The sequence below is a fragment of the Ochotona princeps genome, chromosome 6, assembly GCF_030435755.1.
Source record: "Ochotona princeps isolate mOchPri1 chromosome 6, mOchPri1.hap1, whole genome shotgun sequence".
NCBI lineage: Eukaryota > Metazoa > Chordata > Mammalia > Lagomorpha > Ochotonidae > Ochotona > Ochotona princeps.
Window position 1 is genome coordinate 4,568,189 of NC_080837.1, and position 23,866 is coordinate 4,592,054.

Sequence of the window (23,866 nt, forward strand, 5' to 3'; positions counted from 1 at the left end):
ACCTTCAAAGAGGTGGCCAGCTCAGCCACTGATGGGAGCCAGCACTCGCGGTGGACACGCCCAGCGTGAGATGCCAGGAAGTGTCCCAGGATGGCCATGGGCTTGGCAGGGGCAGGGGAGTTGGTGGGAGGCCCAGGCTAGGGCCCTGAGACAGCATGCAGGGGTGAGCCTCGTGAGGGCAGAGGCGAAGAATTAGTCGATAGAGGAACTGGGCCGGGCCGGCACGGAGCAGGAGCAGCCCACCAGATGCGGGAGAATCAGGCAGGTTCTATGTCCGGGACCCTAAGGGCAAGCAGTGTGACTCCAGCAGGGGAGGGGGAGGAGGAGGCAGACAAAATCCACCAAGGGGGTCCCACGTGGCCTTAGCCTGGCTGATGAGGGGTAGGATGGATGGAGGTGACATACCCGAGATGGTCAGGCCATGTGCTACACCCAGATCCTCACAAACTTGTCTAGGGAAGTTTTTCTTCCTGGGTCTTATGATGTGGTTTCTTTCCCCAAAACCGCCACCGTGTAAGGTGCTCCTCTGGGGGTGTCTGTCCCTGTTTGCCTCAAGGGTTTCTGGCTTTGCTGTGAAAATTTTAAGAATTTTACGTATTTAAAAACATTGCAAGGCCTTGCTTACTTTTTTTTTTAAATACCCTGTATTGTTTCTAGTTTTCTTGAGATGGAGAATGTGTAAGCCTCTTGTGGAGCGTGTTTTCTGTGTGTGGTTTGAGGTAGGGATTGAGCAGTTTTCCCAGGTGACCCGCTGATTTGCACACTGCTCATTGCATCACAGCCTTTCCCTGCCGTCTGCCAAAGGTCCCAGTGTCCCACGCCCGTCCATACCTCATTCAGTTCTGCCCGTCTTAGCATGGGGAGAGGTTTGGGGAGGCTTGGGACTGATGCAGTGATCTTCCAGATGAGGAAGTGGGAGAGCCAGAGGCTCATATGTGTCAGAGAGTTCCTCCATGCGCTGGTGCAGAGGAGGGTGCGTGCCTTTTGCAAAGGTCTGTTGGCACTGCACATCTGCCCAGTTGCAAGGTGTCACTCCCCCCACCGTGTGCTGAAGAGACAGAGTGTCAGAATGGCTTCATCATCTTCTAGGAGGTGTAGCTGAGACCAGTGGGTGTCCCCACCCCCATGCCTGGGTTCTGTCCTCCAGGCTTGGAAGGCCCCCCTCACCCCACCCCATACCCCACTCGGCATCCTTGCCTGCCATTTGGCTGTGTCTTGACGGCTTTCCTCTTTCCCAAAGCAACCCGTTAAAACCAAAATACTCCTGGCAGGGGATCACACGTTTGGTTTACAGCTAACATCTTAATTATCAGTTCACACCTCGGCAGCCTTGCGCAGACAGCCAGCTGAGGACACCTTGCTGCGGGGGGAGGGTTGTGGGGAATGTGTGTGTGGTGGTATCTGGGCTGGGAAAGGCCAGGGGCAGTAGCTGGTGGCGGGGAGCAGGTGCGCCAGCATCCACAGCTTGCCGCAGGTCCTGGGGCTGGGACTCCTCTGACAGACACCTGCCATGTGCTGGGGCCAGGGAGGCTTACCAGGAGCTTGGCCTCAGGAAGGTGGGGAAGTAAGCTGCCCACACCCCTGAGACAGCCACAGCTGCCACTCAGAACCCGGATCTGCTGCCCACTCCTGAGGAGGAGGTGGGAGAGTGAGCCATGTGGAGCCAGGGCCAGCTGCCTGCCCTGCCCCCCCACTGAGCTCAAGGGCAATCAATGGCCAGATTCAGGCCTCAGGAGGGCAGCCTCGGAAGCCGCCCAGGAGGCCACCCAGGAGACTGCCCAGGAGCACGGGTGCACTAAGCACAGAGGCCCAGGCAGCTGGCACATGGAGTGCTAGCCTTCTGTCTGGTGCCACTCCCACCCACAGGTACACAGCAGGGGGACAGGGAGGACATGTGACTGCTCCCCTATACCCGGGTCCCCTTCGTAAGCAACTCACTTCCCTCTTGACCTCACTGTGCCCTAAGGGACTGAATTGTATCTTTGGGGGAGGAGGTTATCATGTATTTAAAAGTGACTACTACTCCAGTCCCACTTTCCTGGGGCTTCCCTATTCTCCCCTAGATTCCATACCTGCTCATGGCCAGGGTTGGCACGAGCACTGGGCTGCCCTGGAGCCAGGATGTACCTGCAGTCTCCCACATTGCCACCTGTGCACCTTCCCCAAGGCAGTGCCAATGCCCAGTTGTGGAGGGAAGCCCCAGGGAGGCCGGTGGTGATAGTGAGTACTTCCTGGGGGAGGAGCAGAGCCTGCCGGTGCTTAGGAACAGAGCGATGTGGGCCCTGAGGGCGAGGGCTGGGCAGGGCTGCAGGGGCCAGCGTGACACTGTTCCTCAAAGGGGATTGAGGCCGGATGCAGCTGGGTGAGGCTGATTCTGAGCACTGGGGAGGCTGCAGACTTAAGGCAGGAAGCATAGCTAGCTGCCTGCCTAGACTGCAGCCAGCTGCTTCTGCCCACAAGGGTGACCGCTGGCTGCCCCCAGCTTGCCCTGTGACCTTAGTGGGTGACCTGGAACCTGAACCTGCAGTGACCTCTCCTGGGACCAGGACTGCGGCTCAGAGGGAGGGTCCACTGCTTAGGAAGTGGTCTCAGCAGGTTGCAGTGGTCGGGTCGCAGTTCTGGCATAAGTGGCTAACTATGAGATGCTGGCTCTGGGACTACCCGCTGGAGGAGGCAGAGATGGGAAGTGGAGCTGAAGATCCCAGACCCCAGGCAGAGGGTGGCGTGTGGGTGTATGCAGGGTAGCATGTGGGTGTGCATAGCTCCTTAAAATAAAAAAAAAAAAAAGTGTGCGTTCATTTATTTGAAAGGCAGGTAAGCAGAGCCAACTCCCATTCCCTGGGACACTTCTCATTTGGGCCAGGGCAAAACCAGGAGCTGAGAGCTCCATCCGGGTCCCCCATGTGAGTGCCAGGGAACCAGGTGCCTGAGCCCTGTCCGCAGCCTCCCAGGTAACAGGAAGCTGGGATCAGTAGCTAAACCAGCACACGAATGTGGAACATGAAGACCGTCTTTGTGTTTTAGCCACCAGGCTACAGGCCCATCACCTATTCTTTTTTTTTTTTTAAGATTTATTTATTTTTATTACAAAGTTAGATTTACAGTGAGGACGAGAGACAGAGAGGAAGATTTTCCATCCGATGGTTCTCTCCCCAAGTGGCCACAGTGGCCAGAACTGTGCCGATCTGTGGCCAGAATCCAGGAACCTCCTCCAGGTCTCCCACATGGGTGTAGGATCCCAAGGCTTTGGGCCATCCTTGACTGCTTTCCCAGGCCACAAGCAGGGAGTTGGATGGGAAGTGGAGCATCCAGGACACAAATATATGCCCATATTGGATTCCTGCAATTGCAAGAGGAAGATTAGCTAATTGAGCCATCGTGCTGGACCCATATATCTCAATTAAAAAAAAATAGGTGATGGAGTCTTGGTATGGTGGCCTAGTGGCTAAAGTCCTTGCCTTGAATACACTGGGATCCCGTATGGGCGCCGGTTCTAATCCCAGCAGCTCCACTTCCCATCCAGCTCCCTGCTTGTGGCCTGGAAAAGCATTCGAGGATGGCCCAAAGCCTTGGGACCCTGCACCCGTGTGGGAGACCCAGAGGAAGCTCCTGGCTTTGGATCAGCTTAGCTCCAGCTGTTGTGGCCATTTGGGGAGGAAAACAGTGAATGGCAGATCTTTCTCTCTGTCTCTCCTTCTCTCTGTTAAATCTGGCTTTCCAGTAAAAACTAAATAAATCTTAAAAAAAAAAAAATTGAGATGTAATTTGCCCACCAGTGTGATTTGCCATTGTCCCCAGTGTGTTCCCAAGCTGGGGCCACCCTGCGGCTTTAGAATTCCAATCTGTCTGTCACCCAGAGGAAACCCTGCCCACCTGTAGTCACTCCCCCTCCCCACTTCCATTTCAACTTGGCTGTTAGAAGGATGCTGCTGTGCACAGGCTGGGTGAGCACCTGTGCTTCCGGTTCCCTTGAGTCTGTACCGGGAGTGGACTTGCCGGGCTGTAACTGTCGAGTAGGACACGCACCATTGTCTTATGCCTGGCTCCCCACCTTCCCATTGCCCCGGCCTCTTCCCTCACCTGTTATGTCCTCCTGGCTGCTGGAGGCCTCTGAGTCTCCATCCTTCGCTTCCTGGACAGTGACAGACAGGGTACTGAAGAGCTTGCTGGAGGAAGAGGCTACCCCTGTGCCTGGGGCTTGTGATTGGATTTAATGTCAGGGGAGGGACTGCCCAAGGGTGGGGAGAAACCCTGTCCCAGATGCCGTGTGTGTGTGTGTGTGTGTGTGTGTGTGTATGATCTGTGCCATCACACATGTGCTCCACATATGCCCCAGAGTATGGATCCATGGGCCTGTTTCTAGTCTACATGGCTGCATGCCCTGTGTGTGCCAGAGTAGGTGTGTCTCTAGTGCCAGCGTCTGTGATGCACCTGGCACCTCCATCGCCTCTCCCCTGCACTCCGGTTGGAGGGGTACAGGTGTCCCTGAGGTTGCTGGGGTGCAGAAAGGGCTGCTCTGGGCTGAGCCTGTCACAGTTGTGTGGCCTGTGTGTGTTACAGACCTGGGGAGCCAGGGCTGCCCCTTGCTGCCTGGAATCCTGGCTCTGTCCCTGCTTTCTGTGGCCTCTGTTTTTGTTGTTTGCTGTTTCCATGGTTGATTCTTGCAGCTGGTGGGGACAGGGCAGGCCAGCCTGGGTGTTCCTGGGAGCTTGTGGGGTCCAGACACATCTGTGCTCTTGCTGGTGCTCCCCCAACTTTCTCAGCGACCCCTCCAGTCTGCAAGACCCTGCATGTGCATGGGTCACCATGTCAGAGCCTGGCATGCCTTCTCATGCCCCTACATCACGTGGGCCAGGCAGGACTGGGCTTCGCATACCCATTTAGTGGATGAAGAGATTGGGATAGGCACTTGGTGTCCCTTTGTCCTCCACCTCAGACCCCCTGGGCCTGTGGGTGGGGTCTGCACCCGAAACTCCCATCCTCTCCCCACTGGGCACATGCAGGTGACCCAGAGAAGCAGCCCAGGCCTGGCCACCTGCAGATGAACAGGCAGGGGGACGTAGGAGGCAGTATTGACGGCTGTCATTGATAGTTCCTGATTGTGCTGTAATTAGTGATTCTTCCCCCTGGCTGAGGCCCACTGTGGAAAAGTGGAAGAGCTGGGACTCATTAATGTCAGCCCTTTAATGTCATATTGGCCGGGCTGATGGGGTAGAGGTCGCTCTGGTGGCGGGGAGGCAGCCAGGGTGGGGGAGGAGGGCAAGGAGTCTGCCCCTCCCCCACCCAGCAGCTGCGATTCCCAGCAAAACCCCTCAGGGATCACCCCTCTGGGCCCCCCATAGCCAGGGCAACCTCCTTCACCCTAGCCTCTCCCTACCCTACCCTGCCAGGATAGTTTGGCTCCTGGTATAGTGCCCCAGACACTCAACCCATGGTTTCCGGAGGCCTAAGGCCTGGCATAGCTATCACTGAGCCCTGCCAGGCCCTGTTCACTGCGTCTCCACTGTACAGCTTCCCTCACTGCTGTTACCAGTGTGAAAGTGGGGGCAGTGCTTCAGACCCCTGGAGAGCCTCCTTTCAGACCCTTGCCCCGCCCCTTCCCCCCCCTTCCTTCTCCTAAAGGGAACAACTAGGTCAGCCCGGTCTCCCAGAACTCTGCTGCTGGCCTCTGCGTCCCTCTGCCCACATCTCGCCAGTTCCCGGAGCAGAGCCAGCCAGAACGATCAGAGGCCACCAGGCAGCAGTCCTGGGTGCCTACCCTCACCCTCACCTTCACCAGCAGCCTGGCCTGGTCCTGCTCTGAGCTGTTGATGAAACAGGTCATTACTGTCATCCTCGGGCGATGCTGAGGCTCACAAGCTCCTGACCCTTCGAATAATAGCAGTCTCCGGGACAGGGGGAGGGAGGGCAGGACACTTCTTACGCCCATTTCACAGACGGGGGGAAAAACAAGGGTCCAGGGAGTACAGTTTGCACACATGGGAAGTAGGGCTGAATCAGCCTGGGTGATTCTCAGGCAAGCACTCCCGCAGAGCTGCAGTCCCCCTTCCCTTCCACCTCGGCTGCCACCCACCACACTCCTCTGTGAGCTCCCCCACTGAGTGCCTGGCGGGTATTGTCACCTGTATACGAGCTTGTGTTCCTGAGGGACATGCATCATCTGCCCGTGCAGGTCCCTATGTGTGCAGGGTCCTAGCGGGCACAGCTATGTGTCCCCCTAGGTCTGAAGGAGCCTGTCCCTAGCACACTTGCCTAACTACAGGTGCACAAGCACTCAAAGGGACATGCCTCTGCTGCCACCCAAGGGAGGAACTGCAGAACCCAGCTCCCCAGCCCTCACAGGCCCCTCCCCAAATTCACAGGGCATGCTCATAGTGGCAGACCAAATGTGGACAGATGTGGGCAGCTGTAGACACTGTGGGATGGGAGGGGCCTCCTCTGCTGTGCAACCCTAAGGCCTAATAGGAAGAGAATGGCCTTGGTCATTGTGTGGCCCTTGTGATGGGAGCTCACTGCCCCCAGAGCAGCTCTCAGGCCACCTGCAGGGAAGAGGTTTTTTCCAGGAAGGCTTGAGGTGGGAGGTTGGTGAGGCGCCAGAGTTGAGCCAGACCATCACCCCTCCCCTCCCCACTCAAGGCCAGGCCCGCGGCACCAGCTCTGGGCAGCCAGCTGGGCCATTCAGGGTCTCTGGGCCTTCCATCTTGTCATTGTCAGGAACTGTAGGGATTTGGGAGGGTTCTCTGTCATCTCAGAGCTGTCCTTCAGCCCTCCCCCACCTCTCTCCAGCCAGGCTGAGAACGCACACATGCGCACACATGCACGCACATGCTCAGGCTCCTGTGTGGCAGTGGGCAGGGTGAGAGGAATCTGGGTCACTCTCAGGGGAAGGCCCTGCCGCATCTTGTTACTTGCCTGGCAGCCCTGGCGGGTGCTCAGGCTGCAGGCTGGAGGCCAGCCCAGTCCTGTCCCAGCCTGAAGGGATGCTAGGCCTAGCCCATGCCTAGACCTCCCCGCTGCATGACTGCCCTCTGGGACCCCCAGTGTCCACCCCAGCCAGATCCTCCAGGACTCGTATGGTCCATTGTGCTACCTCAGTTCATCTCCTGGGGTTTGGGGCTTGAGGGGCGAGAGTGATCTGGAGAGGCAGAGGAGGCTGTACTGGCCACTTGGCAAGCAAGGGAGCAGGTCCCAGGAGGAGGGCTCAAGTTAGGGGGGGCAGGACAGGTTGCTGAGAAGAGGGGGACAGCCAGAGCTGTCAATCTCAGGATTGAATGGGGAGCACTGAGTAGTCAAGTGGGTCCCTAATCTGACCTGCTGGACCAGGGCAGGGGACGCAGAGAGGTAGCAGCGCGGTTTCAGGTAAGCTGGGACATCATGGGAGACCACCATGGTTCCAGCCACACAGGAACCTGTGCACACTGAAGCCACTTCTATCTCTCTCAGATTTAGTCAATGTTTTGAAAAGCAGAGCTGGAGAAAGAGAGGAAAATCACAGAGAGAGAGAGATCTTCCATCTGGGACTCCGCGTGGGTGGCAAGGGCCTAAAGACCTGAACCATGCTCTGCTGTTTTTCCTAGGTCATGCGCAGAGAGCTGCATCAGTAGAGAAGCCAGAACTGAAACTGATGCCCATATAGGATGCTGGCAGCTTCTTTATTTTTTTTTAAGATTTATGTATTGCTAGTTTTTTATTGGAAAGGCAGATTGAGAGGAGAGACAGGAAGATCCTCATCTGTTGGTTCACTCCGCAAGTGGCAGCAATGGCCAGAGCTGAGCCAACCCAAAGCCAGGAGTCAGGAGCTTCTTCCAAGTTTCCCATGCAGGTGCAGGGTTCCAAAGCTCTGAGCCATCCTCTATTGCTTTCTGAGGCCACAAGGGGGGAAGTGGATAAGAAGTGGATCAGCCAAGGACACAAACTGGCATGCATATGCCATGTGAGGATTTAACCACTGAGCCATAGTGCCGGCCCTGCTGGCAGCTTCTGTGGTACTATGCCACAGTACTATCCTCCCCAACCAAAGCCACTTCTTAGTACCTGAGCAGTCTGCCTCCACCTCCCTCAAAGCCCCAGCCAGCCCCATGCTTGTCCCCTGCCCACCTCTCACAGGAAGTCCCGCCTCTCATTCCTTGGCTGGGCTGCAGCCCAAGCCCCATAGGTGGGAGCTGGGACAGCTGAGGAGGGGGGAAGGGAGTCTGTCCTGTGCTGTCCCTGCCGGGGTCTTGCTGATTGTGACTGTGCAGACCAACAATAGCAATCTCCCACCTGACTCACAAGGTGAGCCACCCCGCAAGGTGGGGCATCACCCACTTCATACGTTAGTGCTTTGCCTGGCTTAGGCTGTTTCTGTAAGACTGCAAGAGCAATGTAGCAGTCATGCTGCTCCTGGTCTCATGGTAGTCAGCTGCTTTCCTAGCGCCTGCATGGGCATGGAGTCTCAGAATTCATCTGTAACCCCAAAGCGTTTCTGATTGGTGGGAAGATGAGGAAAGAGGTGGGGAATGAGGGAACAGGGGACTGAGCTCATTCCTCCAGGGCTGCAGCCCAGGAGGGCACCTCAGCTCACCCAGGCCTTAGCTCTTGGTCCCTTGGCAGGACAGGGTGGGGCCTAGGGATGGGTGGCACAGCCAGCCACAGCCTTAGACTTATTACTTGTGAATCTGACCACACCCGGCCCTGACATACACCTCCAGGGGTTCCTGATGCTGGTGGCTAACTGCTAGCTCCCATAAAACCTGTCTCTGCCAGCTCCCCAGGGCTCCAGCCCAGTGACTCTGATTTAGTCCTCTGCCCCTGTGACCTTTGCCCCACTGCTCCCTAACTTGACTCTGCTGGCCACAATAAAGTTGATCCTGGGGCCAGGCATGGCTCAGCTCTTCTGAGCTTTCCAGTACTCCCACCCATCAGGCTCCGCCCAGGTTGCTAGTTCCACCCTGATCAGGTCCCAACCCCAGCAAACATCACTTAAAGCAATGGCCAGGGTGACCACCCAGCCTGGGTTGCCCAGGTTTCAGTTTGACCCAGGATGCTCAGCGCAGGGCCACACAGAGGAGGTCTCTGTGGCCCCACCTGCCAAGGCTGCAGTCCTCCCGGCCCTTGCTGCCTATTTGGTGCCTGTGTTCTGACTCCCTGATCCCCATCCTTGCCCTTGGCCTGTCCGCCCTACCCCAGAGCCAACCACTAAGTCTGCCTTGCGTGGGGCTGCACGCAGCCACCCAGTGTGTGTACAGCCGATATTTGCTGAGTGAATGTGTGGCTGCTGCACGGGGACCCAGCCATGCCTTTCCTCCTCTCAGCCTCCGTGTCCCGTCTGAACCCTGGGGTGGGGGTGGGGGGCAGGGTGGGGGAGGGCAGGGGACGCCGGAAGTCTCAGATAGAGCTCTTCTAGCACCTAGCTGTCTACTGTTAGCAGGCAGAGAGAGAGAGAGAGAGAGAGAGGGAGAGAGAGAGAGAGAGAGAGAGAGAGAGAGAGCAGTGTACCCTGGACTCCATCGAGGGCAGAACCAGCTCATCTCCTAAGCACTCCACCATCACCCAGGAGCCGTTTCTGGGTCAGGCTGTGGGTACAGACCCCCAGTGTTGGGGGCGTCTGGAGGGATGGTGCTGCCTGCCAGGCCCCTCTACCATTTCCACCCTCCAACCCCCCTCCAACCCCCCACCCAGGGGAACAGATGGCCCCAGCCTGGGCGGGTGGTGGAGACGGGGAACTGGCATTTGTGTATGTGTGTGGTTTTTTAAAAATCTGACACATTTTTGTCACGTCTTGGTGCATCAGAACAGTAAAGGAGGCGGGAGTGTGAAGAATGTTTTAACTTGCAACTTTGTAACAGTTCCAGCTTCTCCGGGCACCTCCCCCTCTCTCAGGCCCCCACCCGGGGCGGTAGCCTCCAAGCCCATCTGTTCCCCAGCCCCAGCCCCCCCTCCCCATACATCCTCCTTTATTTCAGCTGAGGGGCAGTAGGAGTCAAAGGATACCTCCAGGGCTTGCAGGACTCTGGGCAAGGAGGTGGGGACCTGCTTAATCTCCCTCCCAGGCTGGCTAGGAGCCCCCAAGGAGCTCCACCCCTTCCTTGTTGGGGTTCCTGGTGCTCCTGCAAGATCTCTGCAGAGAGAGAAATATGCAGGAAGAAGCACATAAGAAATGTCTGTGGGATTCAGGGCATCGTGTGGGCTTGAACCAGACTGTGGGGGCCCCTATCTTTCATCAGGGTGGTGATCCGGGGCTGGCTGAGTTCTGCCGAGGGGGCTGGAGGAAAGAGAGGCTTGGCAATGGCCGCTTTGGAGTCAGGTGGCGAGAGGCAGCAGCAACGCTCACCACTGCCTAGCCCCCCCACCCCCACGTGTCCATGCGCAAGGCCCTCCGGGCACGCAGGCGGCCGGAGTGTCAGGCCCTACAAAATAGGCTCCTCCACTGCCAGCCCCGCGGTGCCCGGGCCTGCCTTGCACTGTCTTCCGTTTCATTAGCCAGGGAAATGTCCACTGGCCTGGAAAACCAGGAGTCCACATGGCAGGCTGGTCGGCACTGTGCTGGGTGGACACAGAGAGAGCTTAGGGATATGAAGGGGCAATGCCCAGGGCAGCTTGGCCAGGGCAAGAACTGTGGTCGGGCCCTGGGCAGCAGCTTGTATGGGGGAGCCAGCCCCCATACAACACCTAGTGTGGTGTTCCAACAGGTGGATGCAGGTCAGGACAAAGGCAGAAGAAGCAGGGGAGTGTCCCACCTTGGGGAGCTAGAAAGGGGCTCACAGCCTACTGCAGGTTGCACGGGGCTGGAGATGAGCCCTGCTCCCTTGAGGGGGAGGGCTGCATCTAGGCCAGCAATGGGCAGAAGCTGAGGAAAGCAACAGGCCTGGCCCAGGGTCCCAAGGAGCCGGGGCAGGCGCGGCTCACCATATGGGCGCGGGTGGCGCGGGGGGAGGGCTGGAGTTGCCATGAGAACCACACGCTGGCATTTCCTCTTTTGGGGAGGCTGAGCCATGTTCTGCAGGCGGTGTAGGCTTCTGAGTCCCATTTCTCTGTGTTTTTTAGGAAGGGAAAAAGGGCAGGGGAAGGGGGTGGGAAAAGGCAAGGAGGGAGAGTCAAATGAAGGGAGCTGGGCACTGGAGCCAGGCTGCTGTGGAGCCTTTGTGTACCCCCAGGCTCAGCCCAGGACCCCCATGGGCCCTGGGGTCCCCTTGGATCCTGACTCCAGCAACCCCAGCCCTCCCCACATCCTGCTGAGGTTTGCTGTCAACCCTGGGCCCGTTCTCAGTTTCCCACTCTCCTTTGGGTCCCCCAGTGGAGTCCAGCTCTAGGGACAACGACTCTTGGGTCAGGAGAGGCAAGAGGCTGTCCCTGGGCAGTGAGACCCCCATATGGCTGCCTGGAGACCTCAGCAGGAGTGGGGAATGGGAGGGCGAGGCCCATGGGCCATAGGGAGCTGGCTGGCCACGGGCTGTGACTGTGTACAGGATCACAGGCCTGCACGTGAGCCTGGCTCCTCCTGAACAACTTGGGTTCAGTTTCCTCGTTATAAACCAGAAACAGGAGCACCTTCCTGGCCCACAACCGAGGGTCCTGGCTGGATTCTCACTGGGCACCAGGGCCATCTCCATGGCCCAGGTATCTTTCCACGGACATTCCATACCTATGGGCCTAGTATTGCTCACCCTTGACCCTGAAAGGCCAAGACACTCAGGGATGACCAGGAGCTCACCCGATCAGCTCCAGTGAGCGATCCGGGGCGAGAGCATAGGTGTGTCTAGCTCCTGGAGCTCTCGCCATGACCCCTCCAGGCCCCTCAACTGCACGTCACAGAATGAAGGCCCAAGCCGCTGTGTACCCTAGCCACTGTTGGGAACCTACTGGGTCCTGTGCATGGCAGAGCCTGGGAACATAGGGGCTGACACCAGGCCCTGGTCCCCATGGGGAGGGGAGTCTAGGCCTGTGTCAGAGACATTGAGCCTCACCCTTGACCTTGCCTCATTCTCACTCACTTGCCCCCCATCCTCACCCTGAGCAGGCTGCTGAGGCCAAGTGTATAGTTCTTCCTCTGGACCACAGGCCAGGATTCCCTGTAGTAACGAGCCCTAAAGGTCCTCAGCACCTTCAAGCATCTCAAGTTCATTTCCCACCCCCGTGGCAGTATGCTCAGGAGAGCTACTCCTTGCTGTTACTCGAGGACTCCCCCCCAGCACCAGGTGCACCTGCCGTTGCCATGGCAACAGGACGAGGCCGGCTGAGGCCACCCCGGCTGTCAGCTCTCAGGCTGGCGGAGGCAAGTCCCCTGGCCACACCTGACTTGGAAGGGGGCTGGCCAGTGCAGTCACTCATCACATGCCTAAAAAGGAGGAAGACAGGAGTATTCACAAAGAGGCCTCAGTGCTGGCCACTAACCCCACCCCACCCAGTAAGCATCAGTGTTCTCTTTCACCTTCAACCAGGGTGATCCAGCCCCACTTCCCATCCCCCATCCCCCAAGGGGTCCCTGGAGCTCATGGATGGGGCCTGCCTGGACACCAAAGCTCTCTGCAAGAACAAAGACTGGTGGCCTTGGTCCCAGGGCAAGGCAGCAGGGGCCAGGAGGAAGAGACAGGCGGCCTCACAAAGCTGGGTGCCCCCACCCCACCAGTAACTCCTTTAACAGATGAAAAAGCAGCAGTGCCCACAGCACCTGACTTTATTAAGGGCTTCATAAGACCCAGATCACATTAGGGTTCCTGCGGTCGAACGGCAAACTCAATTCTGTCCAACAGATGGTCCCTTCAGCACCAGCAAGGCTTGGAGGGATTTTAGGGACCCCGCCCATCACCCACCAACTCCCTTGTCCCCTCTGGCTAGAGTCCAATCCTCTGCTCTGGGGTCACATTCAGTTCCAGCTGAGTCTAGGCAAGGCCTGGCGGGCAGGGAGGGGACAATGGTGACTCGGGATGTGAGAATCTAAACAGCAGATACAGGGCATTGGGACCCACCTGGGCCCCAGGGGACTGTGAGTCCTCTATTTTAAGGCTGTGTGACCTTGTCCCCACTTGGACCTCAGGACCCTTCTGACCAGCTTCTTGGCCACTTGCATCCCTCTGCCGGGAGCCAGGTGGCCAGAATGGGGCCCGTGGCTGACCCTGTGCTTGCTGGGCCGGCCTCAGGGATCAGCCCTGCCCCCTCCTCTGCAGAGCCTCCCAGTGAAGGGAGGAGGCAGACGAATAGTAGGTTGAAGCCAGGAAGGGACAGAAACACACACCTTGGTTACAGGAGAACCCACAGCTCACCGGATGGGTTGCAGGTCAAATCATCCAGTTGCCTTTCCTCTCCCCCATGGCGACTGCTATTGGCCATCAACAGGCAGGAGAAATCTAGGAGGACTTCCTGGAGAAGGACAGTTGGCACGAGATCCTGAACCACTTGGCTGGGCGGGGAGGGGGAACATGTTACAGGTGTCTTGGAGGCAGACACGTCTGGAGTGGGTGTGTGAGTGACAGACATCACCGGGGGATATATTGACACCATGAGAGGCAGCTTCCATGTTCTAGCACTACACACACACCTTGCGTACGCACACACGCACACGTGTGCAGGATCCTTCCTAGCTGCAGCCCCAGGCAGGAGATGCTGGGAAATGCTGTGAGCCACACTGTCACAGCGCAGGTGAGAGATGCTGTGGCAAGGTCCAGAGAGGACCCGAGCTCTCGGGGCCCTGGGCAAGGGACCCTGTGCTATACAAGGAATCAGCAGTAGCAGCAAGTGCAGCAGTAACTGTTTTCAGCATTTGGTATCTGAAGTCTTTAAAAAAAAAAATAGTTATCTGTTTCAAAGGCAGAGTTAGAGAGACAGAGAATCTTCCATGTCACAATTTGTTTCTCAGATGGCTGCAGCAGCCAAGGTTGGGGAGACTAAAGCCAGGAGCCTGGAACTGCTTCTGAGTCTTCCATGTAGGTGGCAAGGACCCAGATTCTTGGGCCATCCTCTGCTGCTTTGCCAGACACATTAGCAGGGAGTTGGATCAGAAGTGGAGCAGCAGGACTCCAACTGGCACACAGATAGGATGCCGGTGTTGGCAGGTATTGGCTAAACGTGCTATGCTGCAGCACCAACCTTGGTGTCTGCACTGGTACTGTGCCCCCCCATGACCCTGCACGTGAACTTGGTCCCACCAGCTCCCTAACAGCAACAGCAGGGGATCCCCCATGAGCCAGCAGGTGCAGGGCACACCCCCATGCCCTGGGCCTCCATGGACTCTTGGCATCTGGCTTCTGGGAGCCCCTGGGCCTTTGTCCCAGGCAGGTCTTCCCCATGGAACCTCAGCCTAGAGTCCCCAAGGACCTGGCCCAACTTGTGAAGTTAGAGGATGGTTTAAAAAAATTAAATCCCTAGGTGCAAGGTGATGCTGCCTTTTTGCAAGGCAGAGGGAGATCTTCCATCCACTGGTTCACTCCCAGTGGACACAACAACCAGGGCTGGACCAGGCCAAAGCCAGGAGAGTGCCATCTGGGTCTCCCACATGGTGGCAGGCGTCCAAGCTCTTGGACCATCTGCTGCTGCTTTCCCAGGGGCAGTTGGAGGGAGCTGGATCAGAAGCAGAGCTGCCAGGACTTGAATCAGAGCTCTGATATGGGATCCTGGTGTTGCAAATAGCAGCTTAACCAGCTGCATCACAGCTGTACCCCCCTCCCGCCCCCGACCACCCAGTGGTAGAAATTGACCATCACTACTTGATGCCAAACAGGGGTTTTGACACTTGTACTTAAGAAGAATTTGTTACCCCTTTCTCCAGATTTTGGCTGCCTAAGGCTCTGGCTGTGCCTTGGGACCGCTAGAAGTTAAAAAATCCCTTTGGGGCCTCCAAGACAAAAGCTGTTGAGAGCCTTGTGGCTTGTATTTTAGGCTCAGTTTAATTTCTGTCACCGGTTTTTGCTCCTTCACTTTGGGCCTGCGTGTTGCCATTGCCTCTTCAGAGCTGACACTGCTACTCCATCCTCTGGCAGTCATTCATGCATTCCAAACACTGTTCCTTGCAGTGCTGTGTCGCAGCATATAAATCTGGGGGCTGGTTTGAGTCCCAGCTGCTCCGCTTCCAATCCAGCTCCCTTCTAATGCACACAGGAGAAGCAACAGAGAATGGCTGGGGGGCTTGGCCAGCCTCCCATGTGGGAGACCCGGATGAACTCCTGGATCCTGACTTTGGCCTGGTACAGCCTTGACTCTCACATCCATGTGGGGACTGAACCAGTGAATGGAAGATCTGTTTCTCGCTTTCTCTCTCTGTAATTCTGCCTTTCAAATATATAAATGGTATATATTTTTTAAACACTCTGAGATACAGCGGCAAATGCAGCTGTGTATTCCCAGCTCAGTGCAGCCAGGAGAGGCCTCTGTCCACACAGAGGTGGCAGTCTTTTCCAGACAGCTTTGCTGCTCCACACGCATTCTCTGTCCCTGCCTCTGAGGCCCTGATCCACTCCAGAGACCCCGCAACCAACTCTGATGTGCCCATGTGCTGGCCACTAACAGAGACCAGAATGGCTGGGAGAGCCTCGTCAGGGTGTCTACCTAGCCCTCCCACCCACTGCTCCCACCATGGGTGACCCTCAGCACTTCAGCCCCGCCGAGCCTGAAACCTTACCACCTCTGGGTATCCTTCCCGTCTCCCCCATCCAGCCCCATTGGCCTAGCATCATCTCATCTCAGGTGTAAACATGGAACCAGGTTCCTGCCTGGATTACCCCTTGCCAAGGCAAACCTGTAGGGCCCAGGATACCCCTGCCAGGTGTCTGGAGTTGCCATAATGACCCTCTGCCCAGCTTTCCTGGGTGCCAACAGCAAGGACTCACATGGAACCTCAGGAGCCTCCGTGCTCCTTTTGAGACAGAATCATGGGTTCCTGCTTTTTTATTTAAACATGATTGATTGATTGATTGATTTGAAAGGTAGAGAGACAGATCTATCCACCCCTTGATTCCCTGAATGGTCACTATGGTCAGGACAAGCTAGGCTGAAGCCAGGAGCCAAGATCTTCTTTCAGGCCTCCCATCGACTGCAGGAACTCGGGCACTTGGGCTATTCTCCGCTACTTTCCTAGGGATATTAGCAGGGAGTTGGATCTAAAATAGAGCAGCCAGGACTGGGAACCAGTGCCCATATGGGACTCCAGTGTGACAAGTGGTGGTTTTATTCACAGTGCCTCTTTCGCTTCCAAGATCCGGAAACCCCACTTCTGCCAGTTCTCCCTTGTTTCAAACCTCCATGATGTAGCCTCCATGAGGCCCCTGGGGTTTTAGAAACATGAACATGGACCTGTGGGCACCTGCTGTCAGATGTTCACCTACCACATGAACAATCAACTGCAGTGTCAATCAACTGCAGTGCCAAGCCCTACCCCGTCTCACCCACTGTGTACCTGACACTTTGCAAAGCCATCCTCCACCTGTAGCCCTTGGGAACTAGATGAACAAGGAGTGGTCCTTGGGATGGGGACTTGGGGAATCCACTTGGTGTGGAGGGGGTGATGGGAGCCCCATTTCATTTGTTCCTTCTCTTCCTTTTAGAGCAAGTCCCCAAGAAGGCAGGTCAGAGGTCAGGGCAGCCTTGTCTGGGAACTGTGGAGCTGTTGGCCGCCAGAGCCAGGTGGGGTCCGGTCAGCCTGGCCCTTGGCCACAGCTGTCAGCCTGGGCATAGAGCCCAGCCACAGAGCGTGAGTGCAGACAGATGTGGGTTTAACCCTCATTTCCACTGCCATGCAGCTGGCAGGGGGTGAGGGCTGCAGCTGGCAGGGGGGCTGAGTGCATGGCTAAGGGGATGGATGTTCTGGCACTGTTGGTTCTGCTGTGTGACCTTGGCTTCATGACTTCCCTTTGCTAAGCCCCTCATGTTCGCCTCTGAGAACCCCTGCCAGCCTGCCTGCTTCCCAGGCTCAGCTCAGAGGCTGGCCTGCTGCAAGTGCTCCTACCATCAGTCATGGTCACTGTTAGCACTGGGATTCAGGTCCAGTCTTGGCGAACTTGGGGCTCAGTCTCCTCTTCTGTAGGATGGCATTGGCCATGATGTCAAGAGCCCCAGTCGTACACACACACATGTGTGTGTGCGTGTACGGCAGTGGTCCCCGTGCAGAGCCCAGACACAGGGAAGTCCTAGAGGCAGGGGCCTGGATCTCTCTCACTCTCTGAGCTGGCAGTGCAGCTGTGAGCTTATATGCAAGGTAGTCAGAAAGCCTTTCCTAGGTGACTCCAACAGCCCAGCTGTTCTCTTGCAATAAAATGCTGAGGCTCCGAGCTAGAAAAGGAACAATGATGAGTAAATGCCAGGAAAGCTAATGGGGTACAGAGAGGGCTTACCGTTTACCAAGCCTGTTCCACGCAACTGCTTGGAACAGCATTTGGCCTAACCTCAACCGCAGGCAGGTGTGCCTGCACTACCCAAACTGGGGTGCCAAGGTGGCACTGGGGAGAGGAGATGGCTGTGATGGGCAGCACCATGCTTGTGTTGGGAACCCGCTTCCAGGAGGCCATGGAGACTTGCTCAACCTGTGACCACTCGACTGGCCTTTTCTGGCCTCTGTGTCCAGCCTCCACACTTTGCACCTGCTGTCTGTTCCTTAACCACCTCCGTGCATACCAGAATCCTACCTTATCAGCTCCTCTCTCCTCCCTAGCGGCTCTGATCATCACCCCCACCCTAGGCCCTGGGCTAGGCCCTCTTGTTAACCCCCACCCAACTCCCTCACCCCATCCACAGCTGGTATCTGGCAGACAGACCTGGGCATCTGGTTCTAGCTTCGAAGCATCCTTCTGCCAGAGGCAGCACAGCCCAGGGAGGCCCAGGCAGGACCTGGTCTGGGAGCTTCAGGGTCCTGGGGCTCTTAGCCACCCCCACCCCTCCCCTGCTCCCCAAGAGATACACTCGAAGAGAGTCAGGCTAGATCCACCCAAAGGGGAGAGTCACCAGCAAAGACGCCTCCTCTTCTTCTGCCTTCAGCTCTCAGAGCCCATTGCTGGCGTAGCGGGGAAGGGCGGGCCTGAATGCCGCCATCAGTGGGAGGGGCAGAGTGGGCGTGGGAGGCAGCCAAAACCGGCTGGCAGCAGCGACAGGGGCCGTCAGGTGGGCCTGGGCACACACGCGAGGGTGGACACGAGGCTTCCCCCGCTGTGCACGTCTGCTGGCGTTTTATCTTTAGCTGTGAGACGTGCATAGACACCCGCTGCTGCACATCAAGAAAAACGTGAACGGTGCTTCTGCCGAGCTCGGTCCCAGTGGACGAGTGGTGACTAGGGTACTCGTGGCCTGCTGCCTGGGGGACTCTGGGGAGCCATGCCTGCCTGCAGGCCTCCCGCAACCCCAGGTGTGGGCTGTGGTATGTGGCATCAAGCTGCTGGCCAGTGGGAACTCCCTCCTCCCCATGCCCTGTAGCACCCCTGCTTGGGGACCTGGTTGGATAGTCCACCTGGTTGAGAGTAGGGGTAGGGCAGAGGATACATGGGTGTGCCAGGGCCCGGGGATGTCCTGGCTCACGCGCCTGGCCTCGTGAGCATACAGGTATTTCTGGCTGCTTCTTGCACCCCAGCAGGTGGTGTGAACATGCTGCATCTGTATGCACTGCCCGGGTTTGCATCCCATTCTGGGAGGAGCCCTCCTCCTGTCATTGTCAGGGCCCCTCTGAGTCTGCCCACTTCCAGCTGCCAGCCTGGGCCCCCTCACTTACCCATGGAAAGAATCCTCCCCAGGAGGTGGGAAGGGGGGCCTGCACCCAGCTCCAGCTGCCATGACCTCCTCAGGCTACATCTGATGGCTGCCCCTAAACCCACCTGAATAAATAGCCCTGCTTCTCTGTGCCTTGGTTTTCTCAGCTGTGGAATGGGCACAGCAGACCCTCTGTATATGTAGCTGGACAGAGTCAGCTCAGAGCCATGTCCGTTAGTGGCAGCTGTGGTTAAAGTGAGGTCAGGTGGGGCTCAGGTCCTGGGCACTCTGCTGCTCTCTGGGGGACTGTTCAGGCCTTCCCCAGCACTGAGCAGCCATGCTATAGGCAGGTGCAGGTCTGGCAGCAGCAGGTGCATCTCCACCCCCGTAACCAGGACACAGCCCTTTCCCACCTGCCCTCTGGGCTCTGGTCAGCTGTGTGGTGGGGCCTGGACCCAAAGGGGACAGGGAGGGAGGGAGACAGAGTACAGCCCACCGTGGCCGCACCCTCTCCTCTGGGCCAGGGCTCAGGTGCTTTGTCTGAGGCCCAATGGGCTGTGAAGGATGGTTAGAGACACTCAGAGATGGCACACATGACAGATGACACATGGTAGAGCCGACATACAGCATGTGACATGCATGCCACCAATGAGACACATGACATACAACATGCATGGTGAAGATGACATGTATAACGACACACGGCATAGCCAACACATGAAGACAGCATGACATGTGACATGCATGTCACCAATGACACACCACAGGTGACGTGTGTGACAGAGGACATCTGGAGATGGCATATCTGACAGAGGTGACACGTTACTGAGACGCCTGCCCGTTTAACACAGACATGCCCCGCACTGCAAGGGTCAAGTAGACACAGAGGCAGTTGGTGGCCAGTGCTACTACGGAGGACCAGGTGGGTGCACAACCCCCAGAGATCAGCATCACCTCCTCCCTGACCCCCAGGGCTCTCCCCATCCTCTCTGTCTCCCCTTCTCCAGGCTGCACAGTACTCTGTGGCACAGTGATGCCACATTTGTTTTACTCGCCCTCCTGGTGACAAACCCTACAGCTGAGCCATGGGTTCCTGGGCCTTCTCACGCACCTGTTTCTCTGGGATGGGGCTTGAGGGTCCTAGAGGTGCATCTGTGCAACTTTGTTGTGTGGCCATTCACCCACATTGTCGCATTGTCATCTAGCCCCAGCTACACTGCCAGACAGGAATTGCTACTCTGTCCGGCACGTGGAGTGGGTGTCCCTTACCTGCTGGTGCACCGCCTTGACAGTGAGTAACTTAGAACCACAAATGATTGTTCCCATAGAAGGAAGCTGAGATGGGAGCCATGTTTTTTTTTTGTAATTGAGTCTCAGAAGGGACACCCCATTAGAGAGGTTGAATTCATTGGTCCAGCTCACATGCAGGAGAAGGGGGTACTAGGGACGATAACCAGATGGTCGGGGCTATTGAAGTGGGGGAGGGTTGCCACAGGGGCTTTCTCGGACTGAACAGACAAAGCTCAGAGACGCGGAGTGACAGCAGCTAGAGGTAGCCAGGACTGCAAAGAACTGCAAAGAACCCCAAAGAACTGCGTGACCTTCAAGCTGTCCCCTTGCCTTGGGCCAAAGATAAGACCTGGCCCAGGCTGAAGTTAATGCGTGACTCTCCTGCACACAGACATGCGTGCTTAATGAGCTGGCCTGTTCCCATGTTCTTTGCACATACTAGTTCCTGCTCCAGACTGGGGTCTGTGGGAACAGCCTGGTGCAGGCTCCTCCTGGGGGTGGGGCAGGGCGGGCTGGGGTTGGGGGTTGCTCAGTGTCCCAGAAAGCCGACGAGGGGGTTTGTCACACAGACTGGTTTCCCGGCTGCTACTGCTTTTGCTCCCTGTTGAATCATCTGGGTTTGGGTTTTGTTCCTAGAGTGCACACTCCCCCGACTTAAGATGCTAAGTGCACATCCTGTGGGAATTCAAGGTCAGGAGTTTGACTGGGAGAGTAGGGGAAGCCTAGAGCAAGGGGGTCTTTTCTTGGAAGGATTTGAGGGTCAGCAGAGCTGACAGACCCCTGACCTCAGCCAGCTTGGCTCCGGTCACTTTCATGGAATGGCTCAGCTCCAGGGGAGGAGGGGTCCCAGGCCGAGGAGAAGCCTGATGGGGACTGGGATGGGGAGGACCCAGCCTGCAGGAGGTGCCAAGGGAAAGGCTGGGATGTGCTTCCTTGCCACACCCCTGCCCTCGGCAACAGGGGTGTCCCTTCCTGTCACTTAGCACATCCCTGAACCCACTTGAGCCAGATGCCATGGTGATAAGGCCCCTCCTGCCGAGACCCCCACACACACACATATACCCATGCCCACCCCACAGATGACCTGCAAGAGTAGGGAGGGATGTACATCCTCACCCCGGCCCCACCCTCTGGCACGCCTAAGTGGGAGCCTGGTGACCCAGGGAAGGGTGTAGGAAGAGGGGCAGGAAGGCTCCTAGCGAGGCTTCAGTTCCAGGCCACCCCCAGGAAGGGGGGGTCCTAGTATTCCCCCCCCTTCCTGGGAGCCCCCATTCACTGCCTGCCTGACCTGCTGCAGGTACAGAATCTGACCTAAGGATTTTCTGCCACTCCTGTGGTGGCTTCACATCAGCCAGAGTTTCCTGGACTTCATTATGCACCCCCAGCCTTGGCAACCTGGTGGCCCCGCCCACCTCCACAACCTGCCCACTGATGCTTCCTGGCTTCAACCTTTTGGGGTCTTCCAAACGGTCTCCCCTTGAGACCACAGAGCCTTTGAGTTAGAGACCCCTACCACTGCGGCAGTCCCCACTGCATAGCCAGGGGAACTGTGGCCCAGGGAGGGGCAGTGACCCCCTCAAGGTCACACAATACAGTATTCTGTGGCATACAGCACAACATGGTGGGACCCCAGGGACCTCTAGCTGGACTTGGCTGCAGCCCAGCCTCTCTCCTCCGCCCCCTCCCACCCCCGTCTGCCTCCCCGGCTCCCAGTCTCTGTTTTTCTTGCTAATTAGAGGCCTCAGCAAAGACTCCGCTGTCCCAGCCATTTTAGAGCCGTCATTAATTTCAAGTGCCTTCAGAAATCATCATCATCGTAAACCTTGTGAGCTGCTGAGAGGCCAGCGGGCAGGACCGACACGGGGCAGTGGGCGGCAGGGGATGTCCCTTCTGAGCCCCACCTCCAGCATCCTCAGCTTCCCAGAGTGACAAGAGAGTATGGCTTGGGCTCCAGGCTGGGAAACCCGTGGAGCCTCCTGTACTGGCTCTGCCCTGCACCCATGGTGGGCCTGCGCGAGCCAGCTGCCCTGCTACAGCCTTCTCAGCCAACCCTGAAGACAGGGAAATGAAGCACACAGCTCAGCTCTGACTCCCAGTTGGGGTGGCTGGGTTCCTCCCCTGGCCCAGGAACTCTACGCTGCAAGCATCCAGGCTGCAGCAGCTCTGGTTTCCCACTTTCTTGGGACTGGCTGAGGTCTCAGTAGTCTCCCCTAGGTGCCCACTCACCCAGGGGACATGTAGTCTCCAGCCTGCCTTTAGAAACACCCAGCCGTGACCCCACCTCCAGGACCACGTTGATCTGGGGAGGGAAGACCCCCCAACTCAAGAGTCGCTGTTTGACTTTGTCTTGAGACACAGGTGCAAGGCAGAGGATGTGCCAAGTGAGTGGGGTAGCAGAGCAGAGCTGGGCAGGCCGGCTGTTCCTGTGCTTAACCCCCTGGTGGTGCTGCTGGGCAAGCCTTGGCATTCTCCATAGCCCTGGGGATACCAGGGGACAGGATGGAGAGAGGCCTGTTCTTCTACCTGGGGAAATACCTCCTGGGTTTTCTGGGGTCTCCAGATGACAAGAACCCCTCCTCCTGCACCAGGCCCAGGGTCAACCCTTAAAGTTCTCTGCCCATTTCTTCCCCTAAAGGCCCTCATTCCCGTTAATGCCTGCTCTTTGGAGCCACAGGCAAAGTGCACAGGGCTTGGGGTCTCTTTATAGATGGAGGTGGGGGAGGGCTCTGCCCCTTCATCCTTGACATGGCTACAGAGGGGTCCCTTACAGGCACCTGGACGGACTACAGCTTCCTGAGCCAGTCTCCCGAGGTGGAGACGGGGCAGTGGGCTCCATTTCTCGGCAGCCATCACGGAGGCAGGGAGCAGGTGAGGCGCAGGCGGAGGTGGGCGCTGGCCGCGCCTTGCCTGCGTCAGTCGCCCTCCCCCGCCCCCAGCGGGTCTGCGCGCCGCCACCCGCCCGCTGGGTGCCTGGCGGGACCCTTTACGCAGCAAGCAGCCAGCGCGTCTATTCCTGTCGGGCTGGTGGGAGGAGGCGGCGCGGGAGGGCGCGAGCTCCCGAGGAACTCACAGCCAGCCAGCAGGGGCGGGGGAGCAGGGAGTCTGCGAAGGGGGTCCTGACAGCACGGGGGGAGGGGGGGAGGCTGGATGCAGGCACGGGAGGGGCAGCTCCGCCCTGCCTGGCCTCGCCTCCCACCCGTGAGTCCCTGTGCCAGGCCTGCCGCCTCTTGGTTTACTCAGGCATGGTTGACACACACACCTCGCTGGTGTGACCGTGGGCGAGTCACTAGCTTCTCTCATTCCTGGGATTCCTTCTGTCTGTCCCAAGGGGGCAGCAAGTAGCACCTCCTCCCAGGGTTGCTGGACTCCTGCTGGGAGGATGAGGATGCGAATGGGGCGCAGTGGATCAGAGGAGGGGTCTCCGGCAGCGAGGCTGCGAAGTAACCCTGGTTCAGCGGAAGCAAGCAGTCTTCAGACCCTGGGCTGTGGGTGCGTGTCTGTGTGCGCGCGCGCGCCGCTGGACAGGACTGGGGTGGAGGTTGGGGAGCCGGCCCTGGCACCTGCAAGCTGGAAACGGGGCGCGAACCTCAGTAGGCAAGGTGGCACACCGGGAGGAGGACCCCGAGGGGTCTGCACCCCAGAATCTGAGAGGCTCCGGACGGGTCTCTTCCCTCCCAGGCCGGGCAGCTCCTTCACCTGCATGCACCAGGTAGCGGGGAGTGCCGCTATGGTGGTGGTGGCGGGGAGTGGGCTAAGGAGTGGCTGCATAATAGGACCAGCTCGTGTCAAGGGCCACCCAGCTTGGGCAGATGGAAAGACGACGTGAGCCCGGGAAGATCTGGATCTCCCAGAAGTGAGGTCCCCCGTTTCCGTGGGCCCCTCTGAGACCGGAATCCCCGCGGTTCTAAGGGAGTCGGGAGGGGAGCGGCCCAGC

The 23,866-nt window shown here is 57.8% G+C and overlaps 1 protein-coding gene across 1 annotated transcript in view; it reads left to right on the forward strand.

The window, feature by feature from the left end:
* Positions 1–23,866, forward strand: part of LINGO1 (leucine rich repeat and Ig domain containing 1) — a 136,996-nt gene that overhangs the window by 100,110 nt on the left and 13,020 nt on the right. The window lies entirely within an intron of this gene.